The following is a 16,148-nucleotide window of genomic DNA, read 5'->3' as shown; positions in this document are numbered from 1 at the left end:
TTTTGGAATGATGACTTTGCTTAAAGTAATGTTTTATTAAAAGAAATTTTTTGTCTTGAATTTTAGGTCGTTACAAGTTGGTAACAGAGCCTTGGTTTGAGGGATTCTAACATGCTCTCGAGTGTGTTTGAACTCAAACTGAGGAATTGGTATAGAAGTTTTCAAAATGAAAAGACAGTTTTGTAAAAAGAGAGTTTTGAGAAAGAAAATAGTTTTAGAAAAGCAAAAAGAATTCAGAAAGAAAAGAACTTTGAAAGGAGAAAAGAGGTGTGGTGCATGCAATCAATCGAGCTCAAGTAAGTACCCCAAAATACCCATACAAGTCTATGTTTTCATTATCAGTTAGTAGAACAGCATGCTAGAATAGGACTAAGGATCTAGGAGGATGCCTTATGTGCCTGTTATATGTGCTTTTGAACTGCATGATAGTGCCGATTAGACAGTAGTAGGATAGCCTGTTTAGGTTATGCCTGAGTTTATGAGTTCGTGTTGCATGCTAGTTCAGATTCTTGCTATGAGGATATGATTGCTTGAGTATGTTATGGTTAGGTTTTTCCCTTTGTCTGAATGCTGCTTGCTTTGTGCATTGTGGGATTCTAAGTGATGGGAGTTAGCTATTAGGTGGATACGCCACGTCACATGTGATCAGGATTAAATAATCTCAGAGTGTTGGATTTGGTCCTATTGCGCAGCTCTTGTTTGAGTCCAACCGTTGTAGGGACAAGTCTTTTACTTGAAGGATTATCTGAGTCTCGTCACATGTGATGGTATCCAGGTGATGGCAAGTTGGCATCACAAGGAGACCTTCAGCAGCTGGGGACTGGTATGAGTTGAGTCAGAGGTCTCCCTAGGGTAAGCCTACGATGAGGTAGTGTTGGGAGCAGTAGTAGTAGAAAGGGGACCTAGTGGAGTCGAAGCAGTTCTTGTGGAAAGTATGGATAGATGTGGAAGGTAGTATGGGCCCGTACTACTGAAAGCAGAGGATCCGTACTCGATTCGGGAAAGGCCGAGACAAGACCGGGAACCTGGTAGTGCGTATGTTTGGTCTCGCAGCAGTGAGGAGTATTCTGATAGTGGCTATGTTATATGTTTCAGTATGGTGACATTGCGAGAGAGACCAGCGGCCGGATCAGGCACCAGAGAGGGATCGGGCTTGGGTCAGGGGCCGAGCAGCTCAAGGAGCGGATGAGAGAGTTGATATCAGCTGAGGTTACATGCAGTATTCTAGCTCAGACTCCTGTGATCTTTGGCATGGTCAAGGAGGGTATATTGGAGATTTTGGATGAGAGGCTGGGAGCCTTCTGTACTGAGATGATGGAATTGATGGGAGCGCGTACCTTGACATTTTAGGAGTTCATGGCTTGCGGGGCACCAGATTATCATGGGGCTAGGGACCCCATCGCTAGCAGCAGATGTTGGCTGATGTTGCCAACGCGTTCCGTACGAGCCACTGTCCTGAGGAGGATAAGGTTAGACTCGCTTCCTGTCTTCTGAAGGACAGAGCGAGGGATTGGTGGGAAGAGATTGGTCATGCTTTGGGTGACGATGCCGCGTTTGACGTGATGACTTGGAGTGATTTCCCAGCTATGTTCAGGGCGGAGTTTTCGCCAATTATAGAGGTGCAGCAGTTGGCCCGTGAGTTTTAGGATTTGACGCAGACCACTAGGATTTGGTGAAGACAGGGTGTTCAAAGTGGCAGAGGAGATAGATGGTTATGGAACGTTGCCTTGGGGAGGCGAGGAAATCGCGCAAGGAAAGAAGGGGTGAACCCCTATGGGTTCGATTGCTGTACTCGGAGAGTACAAGAAGGATTGTCGATTGAGTAAGTTGTGTTTCCAGAATGTTCAGGGTCAGGGTTGACCCGAGATTATTATTTGTAAGGATTGGCGTTATTCTAAATGACTGATCGGAAGGCCAACGAAGGTAAGCAGCTGGTGTTAGAATAATTGGTGGGGTATTGGAGGCAGATCGCAGGCGGTGGATCATAGCGAACTTCGAGGACGAAGTTTAGTTTAAGTGGGGGAGAGTTGTAACACCCAAAGTCTGGAAGGCCAAGAAAGGAAAGAAAACCCTAATTTTAAAGAACGACTCGGCGAGTCCAAGGAGGAACTCGGCGAGTTCGAGTGGGATCCGGGTCGAGGAGTAAGTGACCGACTTGGCGAGTCGGCCAAAGGGACTCGGCGAGTCTGGTCTGTGCGAGGAAAACCCTAAAATCGGGATTTGGAGCCTATTTAAGCGCTTCATTCTCCTCCTTAGGGTTCCTTTACTGCCTCTCTAACCCAGAACACCAAACCCTAGCCGCCATATCCTCTATTTGAGCCATTTGTTGCCTTGAAGGGTGCATTAATGCTTGGAGAAGGAAGAAGGAACTTGGACGTGCAATAAAGGACTATAGATCTGGGATTTTGATTACAACTCTGAGCATTTGGAGGTAATAAACTAGTTCTTGGCCCCCTTTTGCACCTAGATCTATGTGTGGTTGTTGGGGCTTTTTAGCCATAATGTTATTCATTTGAGTTAGAAGCCAGATCTGAAGTTGCTACTTTAGATCTAAGCATTTTATGATCTTGAGACGCATCAAGTATCAGCCCTTGAGTTGTTTATGGAGCCTCTTTGCCTTAAACCCTAGTTTATGGTGTATTTTGCCTAGATCTCCTTCTCTACACATAAAGTTTGCAAATTTACGTGAGGAATAGGCTTGGGAAGGGTAGATCTATAGGTTGGAGTCCATGCCTGACTCAAAATCCCTCTGCATGTAAGGGGATTTGAATGGACTCGGCGAGTCCTTTGAGTGGACTCGGCGAGTAGCATGAAGGTGAGAGCAACTCGACGAGTGGGATGAACAGCTCGTCGAGTCAGATGAAGATTGCCTTGTACTCGGCAAGTTTTTTTCTTGGACTCGGCGACTCAGGTTGCGAAACCCCAAACCCTTCGAGTTGAGACTCGAATTAGTGATTCGGGTGGAGACTCAGTGAGTTGGACAGGTCAGGACTCAGAAATCGGTAGACTCGGCGAGTCATGGACTGACTCGGCGAGTCGAGACGCAAAAGGAAGGATTCTGAATATATAAACTCGTCGAGTCAGTAAGGTGACTCGGTGAGTAGGGTTGACCTGGAAGGTTGACCTTGACCAGGACTTTGACTTCACCAGGGTTGACTTGGTTGTCTTTCGGGGGTCAGTTAGACTCAGTGTTGCATTGATATTGGTAGTTCGGGGAGCAAGGGGAGCAGGATTTCAGTGAGTTGTCGGGCAGCAGCTAGTGAGATCATCAGCAAGTTCAGCCAGTGCAGGTGAGTTTCCCTTTGTGTGAATGGGTCTAAGGCCACAATGTCGGCCCATGTAGTTATGAGTAGAAGTCACGGGGGTTAGCCCTAGGCACAGTATGCTAGCATGATATTCCGGACGAGGTCCGTTAATACTGGGCGGGTGACGAAGGATTTGTTTATATGACAGTTTGTACTTGTTGTCTGCGTGATACAGGTATGTGCCTGGTAGGCAGGTGAGTGTGGGCGAGGTCCCATATCTCACCAATAGCAGAGTGTGGATGGGGTTCCACATCTTATTAGTAGCAGAACAGAAGCGAGGCCCAAGTTAAGGAAAGAGTGAGAGTGGGTTGGGCCCATATCTCACTATCAGTAAGGGCGTGGACGGGGTTCCATGACTCGTTAGTAGCAGGATAAGGGTGAGGCCCAGGATAGGCGAGGCCTTAGGACAGAACCAGTTGTATGTGTTTAGTTTATGTGTGGTGATATGTTTATGTGTTATTATTTGTTGGCGGGGGAGGCCCTGTAACAGGAGAGGCCTAAGTGAAACAGATCTGTAACCGAGCGCGGGTCGATGCCAAGCGGGGCCGTTGTAGCGGGCGAGGCCCAAGATAGCGGGCGTGGCCCAGTATGTGCAGTATGTGATTATGCATGGTATGTGGTACGATGGGGAAATCACTAACCTTCGTGCTTACGGTTTTCAATTTTGGTTTCAGGTACTTCCGGTAGCGGAGGGAGGAGCTCGGGGTGATCGCATGGCACACACCATTGAATAGACAGCCTGGGAATGTTTACTCTGATAATGAACATGTGTTTTGAAAACTTATACTCTGATTATGTTTTGGAATGATGACTTTGCTTAAAGTAATGTTTTATTAAAAGAAATTTTTGATCTTGAATTTTGGGTCGTTACAAGTTGGTATCAGAGCCTTGGTTTGAGGGATTCGGACATGCTCTCGGGTGTGTCTGAACTCAAACTGAGGAATTGGTATAGAAGTTTTCAAAATGAAAACACAGTTTTGTAAAAAGAGAGTTTTGAGAAAGAAAACAGTTTTAGAAAAGCAAAAAGAATTCAGAATGAAAAGAACTTTGAAAAGAGAAAAGAGGTGTGGTGCATGCAATCAACCGAGCTCAAGTAAGTACCCCAAAATACCTATACAAGTCTATGTTTTCATTATCAGTTAATAGAACAGCATGCTAGAATAGGACTAAGGATCTAGGGAGGATGCCTTATGTGCCTGTTATATGTGCTTTTGATCTGCATGATAGTGCCGATTAGACAGTAGTAGGATAGCCTGTTTAGGTTATGCTTGAGTTTATGAGTTCGGGTTGCATGCTAGTTCAGATTCTTGCTATGAGGATATGATTGCTTGAGTATGTTATGGTTAGGTTTTTCCCTTTGTCTGAATGCTGCTTGCTTTGTGCATTGTGGGATTCTAAGTGATGGGAGTTAGCTATTAGGTGGATACGCCACGTCACATGTGATCAGGATTAAATAATCTCAGAGTGTTGGATTTGGTCCTATTGCGCAGCTCTTGTTTGAGTCCAACCGTTGTAGGGACAAGTCTTTTACTTGAAGGATTATCTGAGTCTCGTCACATGTGATGGTATCCAGGTGATGGCAAGTTGGCATCACAAGGAGACCTTCAGCAGCTGGGGACTGGTATGAGTTGAGTCAGAGGTTTCCTTAGGGTAAGCCTACGATGAGGTAGTGTTGGGAGCAGTAGTAGTAGAAAGGGGACCTGGTGGAGTCGAAGCAGTTCTTGTGGAAAGTATGGATAGATGTGGAAGGTAGTATGGGCCCGTACTACTAAAAGCAAAGGATCCGTACTCGATTCGGGAAAGGCCGAGACAAGACCGGGAACCTGGTAGTGCGTATGTTTAGTCTCGCAGCAGTGAGGAGTATTATGATAGTGGTTATGTTATATGTTTCAATATGGTGACGTTGCGAGAGAGATCATCGGGCGGATCAGGCCCGGAGAGGGATCGGGCTCGGGTTCAGGGGCCGAGCAGCTCGAGGAGCGGATCAGAGAGTTGATATCGGCTGATGTTACGCGCGATATTCTAGCTCAGACTCCTGTGGTCTTTTGCACGGTCAAGGAGGGTATATTGGATATTTTGGATGAGAGGCTGGGAACCTTCCGTACTGAGATGATGGCATTGGTGGGAGCACGTACCTTGACATTTCGGGAGTTCATGGCTTGCGGGGCACCAGATTATCATGGGGCTAGGGACCCTATCGCTAGCAGCAGATGTTTGGCTGATGTTGCCAACGCGTTCCGTACGAGCCGGTGTCCTGAGGAGGATAAGGTCAGACTCGCTTCCTGTCTTCTGAAGGACAGAGCGAGGGATTGGTGGGAAGAGATTGGTCATGCTTTGGGTGATGATGCCGCATTGGACGTGATGAATTGGAGCGATTTCTCAGCTATGTTCAGGGCGGAGTTTTCGCCAATTATAGAGGTGCAGCAGTTGGCCCGAGAGTTTTAGGATTTGACGCAGACCACTAAGATTGTGGTGGAGATCACCGCCAAGTTCAGGGAGAGGGCCCTTCTTGTTCTGCAGCATGTCACGGATGAGGAAATGAAGAAGGCCTGATATCACGAGATGTTGAGGGATGACATCAGGGAGTTCGTGAGCAGGTCCGGTTGTAAGACGCTGGAAGATATGATTTCTCGGGCCAGGGAGAGGGAAATCGATTTGGAGCAGATCCGGAAGAGGAAGTCGGATGAGGTTCAGGTAGCCGCGAGTTCGGGCAAAAGGCCCAAGGGATCGGATTCGAGATCGAGGGATTACCAGGACCGCAGCCGGTGCGGGAAGTATGATAGGGCGTACGAGGGCGCGTGCAAGAATGGTAGTGGTGGTGAGTCTGGCTGCTTCAAGTGCGGTCGGATTGGTCATTTTAGTAGGGATTGTACTGTTACCACCACTCAGGGATCAGACTTGATATGTTTTCACTGCAATCAGCGGGGCCACAAGAAAGCCCAGTGCCCCAGTTTTTTTTCAGCAAGATGGGTGATGGTACCTGCCCCTCCAACCTTGAGGATCACAGACGGCCATCAAGTTCGTGCAGAAGCACCTGCAGTAGGAGGCAGGGCTACCTTGGAGACATGAGCAGTGCCGGACGTTGCAGGTCTGCGACTTCTGTTTTCAGTTCTTTTATTTATGGATGATTATATTGTTATGGTTATGCATCATTATCAGTAGGAGTATTTTATTTTTGAAAGGTTTGATTGTGACTGAGTTATATGCCATCTGCATACCTTGGATATTTGGATAGTAGATAAGGGATGGGTCTTGTCGAAGAGGGTTACTTAGGGTGCAGTAACTGTAGTATGCCTTGGAGGGACTTGGTATGTCTCGCTAGTTCAGAGGCGTATAAGTTTTAGAAATGGACATGTTAGATCCCTAGCTATGGTAAGCTTGGGATTCCTCGGCATATTGATTATGGAATGGTAGCAAGGATTGAGATTTCTATTCATTGAGCAGCAAGGTGTAAGAAGGATCGAAGTGGGGGAGAATCCTCCGAGTGTACAAGGGTGAGAGCACGCAAATCAAGAATGAGTACACGATTTCTGAGAAGGAAAAGAGGTAGTCCAGCGTTTGATGGATTGAGTAGTTCAGGTTTGGGAGTTTGAGAAACTCCCCATCAGTTTGTGCGGGTATTGGTGATGGTGAGTATGTGGATCGGAATTCAGGTTGAAGGATCGCCTGTAGGACTCGTGTGAGTCGGTATGAATATCTTGAGGTAAGATAGCATGAGATGCTATCGTGTTAGTAGACCGTGGCAGAGACAGCATGTAGAGCGGTAGGAGAGCCTCAGCTTTCAACGCTAGCGATCAGTGGTGGAAAGTGTTGTAAGACTACGGGGCAGCTGTAGCATTCACTAGCAGTTAGTGGTGGAAAGTGTTGTAAGACTACGGGGCAGCTGTAGCATTCACTAGCAGTCAGTGGTGGAAAGTGTTGTAAGACTACGGGGCAGTCGTAGCATTCACTAGCAGTTAGTAGTGGAAAGTGTAGTAAGACTACGGGACAGCTGTAGCATTCACAAGCAATCAGTGGTGGGAGGTGTTGTCAGACTACGGGGCAGCCGTAGCATTCACTAGCGGACGGCGATAGAAGGTGATGTAAGACTGCGGGTAAGCCGTAGCATTCCATAGTAGCTTCGTTGGCAGAGTCGGGGCGAGGCCCTTATCTCTTAGCATTCACATAGGGATCAGGAATGAGTAATGGATGAGAATGATGATAAGTTTTCCTGTACAACCCTGGAGAGGTGAGACCTTGGGAGAGGCCGTACTAGGATATATTTGGGTGAGACCCGTGGGCGAGGCCCGTTTGAGAATAGTAGTGTAGGTGAGACCTGAGAGCAGGGTTGCTCAGTAGTATGGTTGGGTGAGACCCGTTGGCGAGGCTCGTGCGAGAGCGGTTAGACAAGTGGGACTAGAAGGATAGGGGCGGGTGAGACCCGTGGACGAGGCCCGTGAGTTTTAGCAGCATAGGTGGGACCTGGTAGGGATCTTAGAGTCAAGATAGGGGATCGGGGATACCAGGAAATTGTAGTGCCAGCATGGTAGAATAGATTGAGCAGTATAGATGGTTGAAGTTGTTCGAAAGTCGCTGGGAGCGACTAGTAGTTGTGTTGGGTCAGCGATCGGTGGGAGCCGGTAATCCAGATATTGATAGGTTAGTAGGGACCAGGGTGGTCTCAGTTCATCCAGAAGCCAGATAAGGAATAGCATAATTTCCAGTTAGTAGCAGTGCGAGTATGCAGCGTATGGCGGAATTCAGTTAGTTGATCGTGGGGTGCTCGACACCAAATGATAGTAGGAAAAATGCCCAGTGGATACTGGCGATGATGACTCGTACTGGGAGTAGCGGGAGTAATAGATTTGGTGAAGACAGGGTCTTCACAGTGGCAGAGGAGATAGATGGTTATGGAACATTGCCTTAGGGAGGCAAGGAAATCGCGCAAGGAAAGAAGGGGTGAACCCCTATGGGTTCAGTTGTTGTACTCGGAGAGTACAAGAAGGATTGTCGATTGAGTAAGTTGTGTTTCCAAAATGTTCAGGTTCAGTGTTGACCTAAGATTATTATCCGTAAGGATTGGCATTAGTCTAAATGACTGAATGGAAGGCCAGCTAAGGTAGGCAGCTCGTGTTAGAATAATTGGTGGGGTATTGGAGGCAGATCGCAGGCGGTGGATCATAGCGAACTTCGAGGATGAAGTTTAGTTTAAGTGGGGGAGAGTTGTAACACCCAAATTCTGGAAGGCCAAGAAAGGAAAGAAAACCCTAATTTTAAAGGGTGACTCGGCGAGTCCAAGGAGGAACTCGGCGAGTCCGAGTGGGATCCGGGTCGAGGAGTAAGTGACCGACTCGGCGAGTCTGGTCTGTGCGAGGAAAACCCTAAAATCGGGACTTGGAGCCTATTTAAGCGCCTCATGCTCCTCTTTAGGGTTCCTTTACTGCCTCTCTAACCCAGAACACCAAACCCTAGCCGCCATATCCTCTATTTGAGCCATTTGTTGCCTTGAAGGGTGCATTAATGCTTGGAGAAGGAAGAAGGAACTTGGACGTGCAATAAAGGACTATAGATCTGGGATTTTGATTACAACTCTAAGCATTTGGAGGTAATAAACTAGTTCTTGGCCCCTTTTTGCACCTAGATCTATGTGTGGTTGTTGGGGCTTTTTAGCCATAATGTTATTCATTTGAGTTAGAAGCCAGATCTGAAGTTGCTACTTTAGATCTAAGCATTTTATGATCTTGAGAAGCATCAAGTATCAGCCCTTGAGTTGTTTATGGAGCCTCTTTGCCTTAAACCCTAGTTTATGGTGTATTTTGCCTAGATCTCCTTCTCTACACATAAAGTTTGCAAATTTACGTGAGGAATAGGCTTGGGAAGGCTAGATCTATAGGTTGGAGTCCATGCATGACTCAAAAGCCCTCTGCATGTAAGGGGATTTGAATGGACTCGGCGAGTAGCATGAAGGTGAGGAGCAACTCGACGAGTGGGATGAACAGCTAGTAGAGTTAGATGAAGATTGTCTTGTACTCGGCGAGTCTGTTCTTGGACTCAGCGAGTCAGGTTGCGAAACCCCAAACCCTTCGAGTTGAGACTCGAATCAGTGAGTCGGGTCGAGACTCGGTGAGTTGGACAGGTCAGGACTTAGAAATCGGTAGACTCGGCGAGTCATGGACTGACTCGGCGAGTCGAGATGCGAAAGGAAGGATTCTAAATATATGAACTCGGCGAGTAGGGTTAACCTAGAAGGTTCACATTGACCAGGACTTTGACTTGGACCAGGGTTGACGTGGTTGTCTTTCGGGGGTCAGTTAGACTCAGTGTTGCATTAATATTGGTAGTTTGGGGAGCAAGGGGAGCAGGAGTTTAGTGAGTTGTCGGGCAGCAGCTAGTGAGATCATCAGCAAGTTCAGCCAGTGCAGGTGAGTTTCCCTTTGTGTGAATGGGTCTAAGGCCACAATGTCGGCCCATGTAGTTATGAGTTATAGACCCGGGGGTTAGCCCTAGGCACAGTGTGCTAGCATGATATTCCGGACAAGGTCCATTAATAGCGGGCGGGTGCCGAAGGATTTGTTTATATGACAGTTTGTACTTGTTGTCTGCGTGATACATGTATGTGCCTGGTAGGGAGGTGAGTGTGGGCGAGGTCCCATATATGACCAATAGCATAGTGTGGATGGGGTTCCACATCTCATTAGTAGCAGAACAGGGGCGAGGCCCAAGTTAAGGAATGAGTGAGAGTAGGTTGGTCCTGTATCTCACTATCAGTAAGGGCGTGGATGGGGTTCCATGACTCATCAATAGCAGGACAAGGGCGAGGCCTTAGGACAGAACCTGTTGTATGTGTTTAGTTTATGTGTGGTGATATGTTTATGTGTTATTATTTGTTGGCGGGCGAGGTCCTGTGACAGGCGAGGCCTAAGTGAAACAGATCTGTAACCGAGCGGGGTTCGAAGCCAGGCGGGGCCTGGAGCGGTGGGGCCGTTGTAGCGGGCAAGGCCCAAAGCAGGGGGCGAGGCCCAAGATAGCGGGCGTGGCCCAGTATGTGCAGTATGTGATTATGCATGGTAGGTGGTAGGGTGGGGAACTCACTAAGCTTCGTGATTACGGTTTTCAGTTTTGGTTTCAGGTACTTCCGGTAGCAGAGGGAAGAGCTCGGGGTGATCACATGGCACACACCATTGAATAGACAGCCTGGGAAGGTTTACTCTGATAATGAACATGTGTTTTGAAAACTTATACTCTGATCATGTTTTGGAATGATGACTTTGCTTAAAGTAATGTTTTATTAAAAGAAATTTTTGGTCTTGAATTTTGGGTCGTTACTCTAAATTAGGTTAATTATGGCCCAGTATGGTTCATTTAAATAACTTATTTCATTCTAGGCCCAATATTGCCCAAAATATTGAAATAAATGGAAGTGGCTCCAATTAGAGCCCATTTAAGAGTTTTAAGCCCAAGATAGTCATATTGGAAGCTTATTGGTCCATTGGTCCCAATAAGGAAGTCCTAGTCCAAAATGGACTTAAACAAGAACTTCTTGGGTTTCCAATTGCTTGTTGACTATTTGCAATGCTTGTATGAGGTGTTTGATTGAAATTATGTTGTCATAGAGTAAGCATCATGCATGCTTTCATGTTTTTGATTCATATTTGACATAAGTGTTGTAGTTACAAGGTACAAAATTTTCTAGTTGTGACATGTATCTTGAATTTGAAACTTCATAACCATGGAATTGTTTCTAGTAACAAGTTCCAGTGAAATATTATGTAATATGGAAGGCTTAGACTCTATTAATTTGGAACCTCGACATCACAGAAAGACAATGCATGTAAAGATGAAATTCCACTACATCTTATATAGTGATATGAATTTGGAATCGTGAATAAAGCATCATTGGACACTATTCACAAAGGAAGGACCATTGAGAGACATAGTCTCTCCTCCTTATTGTAGGGTTTCTGGTTTTCAATGTGAGCCATTAGAGACATCATCCTTTTGGTGATTGTTTTCCAAGGAACTTCAAGAGGATTTGATTTGATTATTTTCTATAATAATCAAAAGGTATGTAACCTTAATCTTTATGTTAATTTCGATTTCTATGGTCTCTCTCTAGGGTTTCTTGATGCTCATAGGTTCTTGCTATCAATAGAGAAAACATAGATCATTTCTGGGTTACATGTGAACTTAAGGGTTTAAGTGTTTTCCGCCACATGAATTTTTATAACCTAGAAAACTCATCACTTTAACGGTTCATACCAAAAAATCAAGAACCCTAGAAACTAAAGGAGATAGATAAGAAAGAGGGGAGACACGAAATTTTCAGCTTTTCCAAAAGGATATTAGGGACAAAATTATAATCTCCCCAATATCTCTTTCTATAGTTTATAGTGGTAACAAGATAACCCTTATTTGAATCAATCAAATAATCAGATTTAATCATGATTTAAATCATTGTCTTATCTATTACTTAGATGAATTCTAAAACCCTCCAAGGAATCTCCAAAACAATCCACCACCTACGAGGTTCCAGAATGTTCTCTTTGTTCAATTATTGAACAATTAACCTTATTCTTTGCATTTCTAGATTAATTCTGATTAATCCCCAAATTAACTCCAAATTAATATCAACCAGTTTCTAGTTAATTTATTAACATGTAATAAATTAATAAACTATTTTCTTAATCTTCTAAAAGTATTTCTAGCTATTCTTGCTCTTGAGGGAAATCCAAAAAGGACTTTGCTATTATTGCCAAAGTTACACCGATTAGTTATGATATCGGACATCCATTTCCAACAGTAATATATTTGTGTTTCAAAATCGAGAAGTTAATAAGACTTGGAATAACAAATCCAATGGTAAAAGGTCAACAAACCTCATCCAAAAGAAGCAACATCATCAACCAAATGAGACCAAGCACATTAGGGTCGACCAAGATCAGCGAACAATATCCAAAATAAATCACTAGTAATGAAGCCAACCAACAAAGGAGAAAAAAGGTCAAAACAACAAAGAACAAACAAATACCACCACGATCGTAGGAAAACACTTTGTGTGAATGTGAAACAACATCGATTAGGAGGATTACTGGATTATATATGTTAAATATGAAAACGGGTAAAAGTTTGAAACAAAAAAAAACAAAAAAAAAATCATAGCTTTGGGAGAATGAAAAATGACCTAAAATGAAATTTTCAAATTTATATATTTTGGGTAATGGACCATTAAATAGTAGACATGCTCTTAAATAGTAGCTTAATGCCCCCAAACCAAAGTTCATTTAAAAAGGGTTCTTGCCAAACCATAAGTTTCTCCTTGAAATAGTAGTTTTCACTTATTTTCTACGGTTTTGATAGTTATTTTTTGCCAATGTTTAGTTTTTGGCTATTAAGTGAAAAGTAGTTAGGAAAAGTAGATAGGGATACAAATAAATAAAATATGTTTCTTTATGTTAAGGAAATATTTCATAGATAGATATTTTTGTTTGATATTCTTTATAATTTCTTGATTTAAATTATGTCATAAAACTATTTCAAGATCAACATGATGGTGTTCATATTTACATGGGCCTATCAACTTTTTACCTAATACCTTCAAACCTGCCAAATTCCACACTTTCAAAAGTCAAAGTCCATTCTATAAAGACTTATAAGATAGGCATCAGACTCTAAGTCCAATTAGATTTTGGAAATCATATTACTAATCACAGTTAGATTTGATAGAACTGCCTTGCAATCAGGTCTTAATGAAAGCAAGCATACTATCTTGAACAAAACTAGAATTAAGAACACCTTTCAAATAAGACCAAACCTGAGAGGCAATTTCACCTTGACAAAACAAATGAAGTAAAGAATCCTATTGACTTCTAATGCAGAAATTCAATTTATAAGGCATTTGGAACATGTAACATACCTGGTATTCCACTCAACTACATTTGTTCCTATAATCTATAGCCTAACATAACATAACACCGAGGGGCAACCCACCCATAAAACCAACGGGAGGATGACACTATTGGTAAAGACCGTCTGGAGAAAACATCGCAGGCGCGGAGCGTGGTAGGCCTACACCGAGGGAGCATATAGAGGAAAGGGAGCCCAGATGATGGAAGAGCTAGGGGAGGCTGGTACATTTGATGAAACTCTTGCTAGAATTCCTTAAATGTCAAGATTGGTAATAGCAGGATTTAAGGAAGGAAGCAAGCCTACCAGAAGTTCAGAGACTCGTATGCAGTTAGTTTCTCATTCGAATATGAATAATCAATAAGGGCACCTTCTCTCTTTACCTTTACTAGCTTTAATGACACTACAGGGGATGCAACACCCAGAAGAGACTAGACTGCTATTAAGTGGTTAAGCTAGAAGCTCTCAAATGGAACTGACATCTAGTTCAACTATCTCAGCTTGCAGCATTGGAAGGAGAGCATACAATACACCGGTGTAAAAGATTGATCCCTATTGCGGAGATGAGAGAAAAGAGTGAGATGACCGAAAGGGAAGGTATGTGAAGAGGCATACTTGCTTTTCTACTCTTTCTCTCTTTTAAAAAGAACTCAAAATCGAAAAAAGAAAAAGTTTCTTAACAGTCAGAAGTCCAGTATATAGATGTAGGTAGAGGGCCATCTTCGTTCCCTAAATTCGCTAGTTGGTCGTCATTCAGTGAAGAGTTCTAAAGCATGCCAACAGTGAAATGAACCTCTTAATTCAAGTGCAGTTCGATGATCTCATGCTAGGAGCATAGAAAATGGAGAAGAATCGATGTCTTTTTTGAATCTGGCGTCGGGACTGACGGGGCTCGAACAGGCACCTTCCGTTTTGATAGGGCGGTGCTCTGACCGATTGAACTCAATCCCATGTTAGAACCTTAACCTCTTACGGTTGTCAAGAGATCTCAATCTACTACATCTACTCTAAAGGACAATCTTTCATAGGAAGAGTTGTCATCTCTATCTTTCATCATCCATCCCCTGTAATCAATCCTAGGATCCAAGGCATTATTGTTAATGCTCAGATTCATACCCAGAAGAGATTAGACTACTATTAAACGGTTAATGTAGTATTTACATTGGCCTGTCAACTTGTATGTTAGTATGTTTTTAGATCATTCATTATTATTTCATAATTGTTTACGACTTAAATAGTTATTTACCATTGAAGCTTCCTAATTTACTTTTAATTCTTAAAATGATAATTCTAACAAGTAAACTAAATATCCAACATGTTCAATTTTAGTTAACCTACGTAACCATTAACCATATATAGATTGAAATTATAATCATTTTTTTTAACGGTAATCTAACCTACTTCTAAACTACATCTTAAATCTACTTATGTTCATGACGGGACTTAACCCTCAACCTCAAAGAGAATGGGCAACATCGAATACCGCTAGACTATACGCCATTTTGAAAAACTAGAGTCATTAGTTCTGAAATTATGATTCATTTGATTTCCACCTTTATTAATGTATATCTAATATCTAATTTATACATGACAATTTAAAAAGCAAAAGTCATATTATTAGTAAGGCCAAAACTCATGTTTTATTTGATAGCAATAATCACTTAAATAGTATACAAATTGCATTTTAATTCAGTTCAGAAACATCTTATCATTATATGATTCTTCAACTTATTAATCTCAAAATGTGACCTTAAGGTTTAAGAAATTATTAATAATTAAATATTCTAAAGCCATTCCCTAGCTAAAACTTTGGGAGGAATAATTTATGCGCAGTGCAATAATTTTTAATCATACAAAATAATTTATTTGTAATATACAGTTATATAAAATATAATTTGTTATATATAACTAAAAAATATTATATATCGATAAAGCCGATTCTAAAAAATAAAATATTTTTAAAGATTCATAACAAACAAGAAAAAAATAATCATTATCTTTATTATAATTTTGTACTTTTAAATAAAAATATATAATAAAAAAAATAAACCTTATATTTTATCCTCTCCATGTCATAGTTTATTGGCATAGGAACGGCCACGTGTATGGATCTAGAACGGCCACGTGTATGGATATAGTAGAAACTTTTGTATTATATTGTCCATTTGATTTGATTAGGTAAGTAATTAAACTCAATTCAATAATTCAATAATATTGAATTAACAGTTAATTTCTCACATGTTCCTCGCCTTTTCCTCAATTGTCAGAAATTGGCCCCTCATCATAATAAAAACTTTAAATATTGCATCGTCTTTTCTCAATTGTCAGAAACTGACCCCTCATCATATAAACTTTAAATATCGCATCTGGAATTCCTTTATCACCAATTTTCATTTTATTATTAAACTAAAAAGTATCATTTCTGATGTATAGGTTCCAAAAATATAACCTCAATTAGGCTGTTGTTACATTATTGTTATAAAAAGATATATGGAAGACTAGACATAATTTTGATTTTTCTTGAAAAATTACAAAAACCGAGAGTGTGTTCTTCTAGGAAATATTTTTAAAGAAAAACCGAAATTTTGAAAATATGTATGCTTCATTTAATTTTTCAAAGTTTTCTAAGAAAATAAAAATTTATAGTTTTCAAAATTCTATGTAAATTAGAAAAGTGATTTTTACAATTTTCCAAAGATTTTTAAGGGTGTGTTTGGTTGTAGAAAATTTTCTAGTTTTCTAAGAAATTTTTCCAAGAAAAACGGAAATTTTGAAAACACGTTCGTTAATTTTTCTTAAATTTTCCAAGAAAATGAAAATTTTCATTTTTCCAAATTGTATGTAAATTACAAAAGTGATTTTTATAATTTTCCAAAGTTTTTCAAATTTCTAAGATAAAAAACGAAATCTCTCCCGATTTCAACCAAATGCGTTTTCTAAAAAAATTCATTGAAAATTGAA

The sequence above is a fragment of the Lactuca saligna genome, chromosome 1 (genome assembly GCF_052625555.1).
Source record: "Lactuca saligna cultivar CGN05327 chromosome 1, ASM5262555v1, whole genome shotgun sequence".
NCBI lineage: Eukaryota > Viridiplantae > Streptophyta > Magnoliopsida > Asterales > Asteraceae > Lactuca > Lactuca saligna.
The sequence above is the reverse complement of the archived record's forward strand: the minus strand, read 5'-3'. Positions refer to the sequence as shown.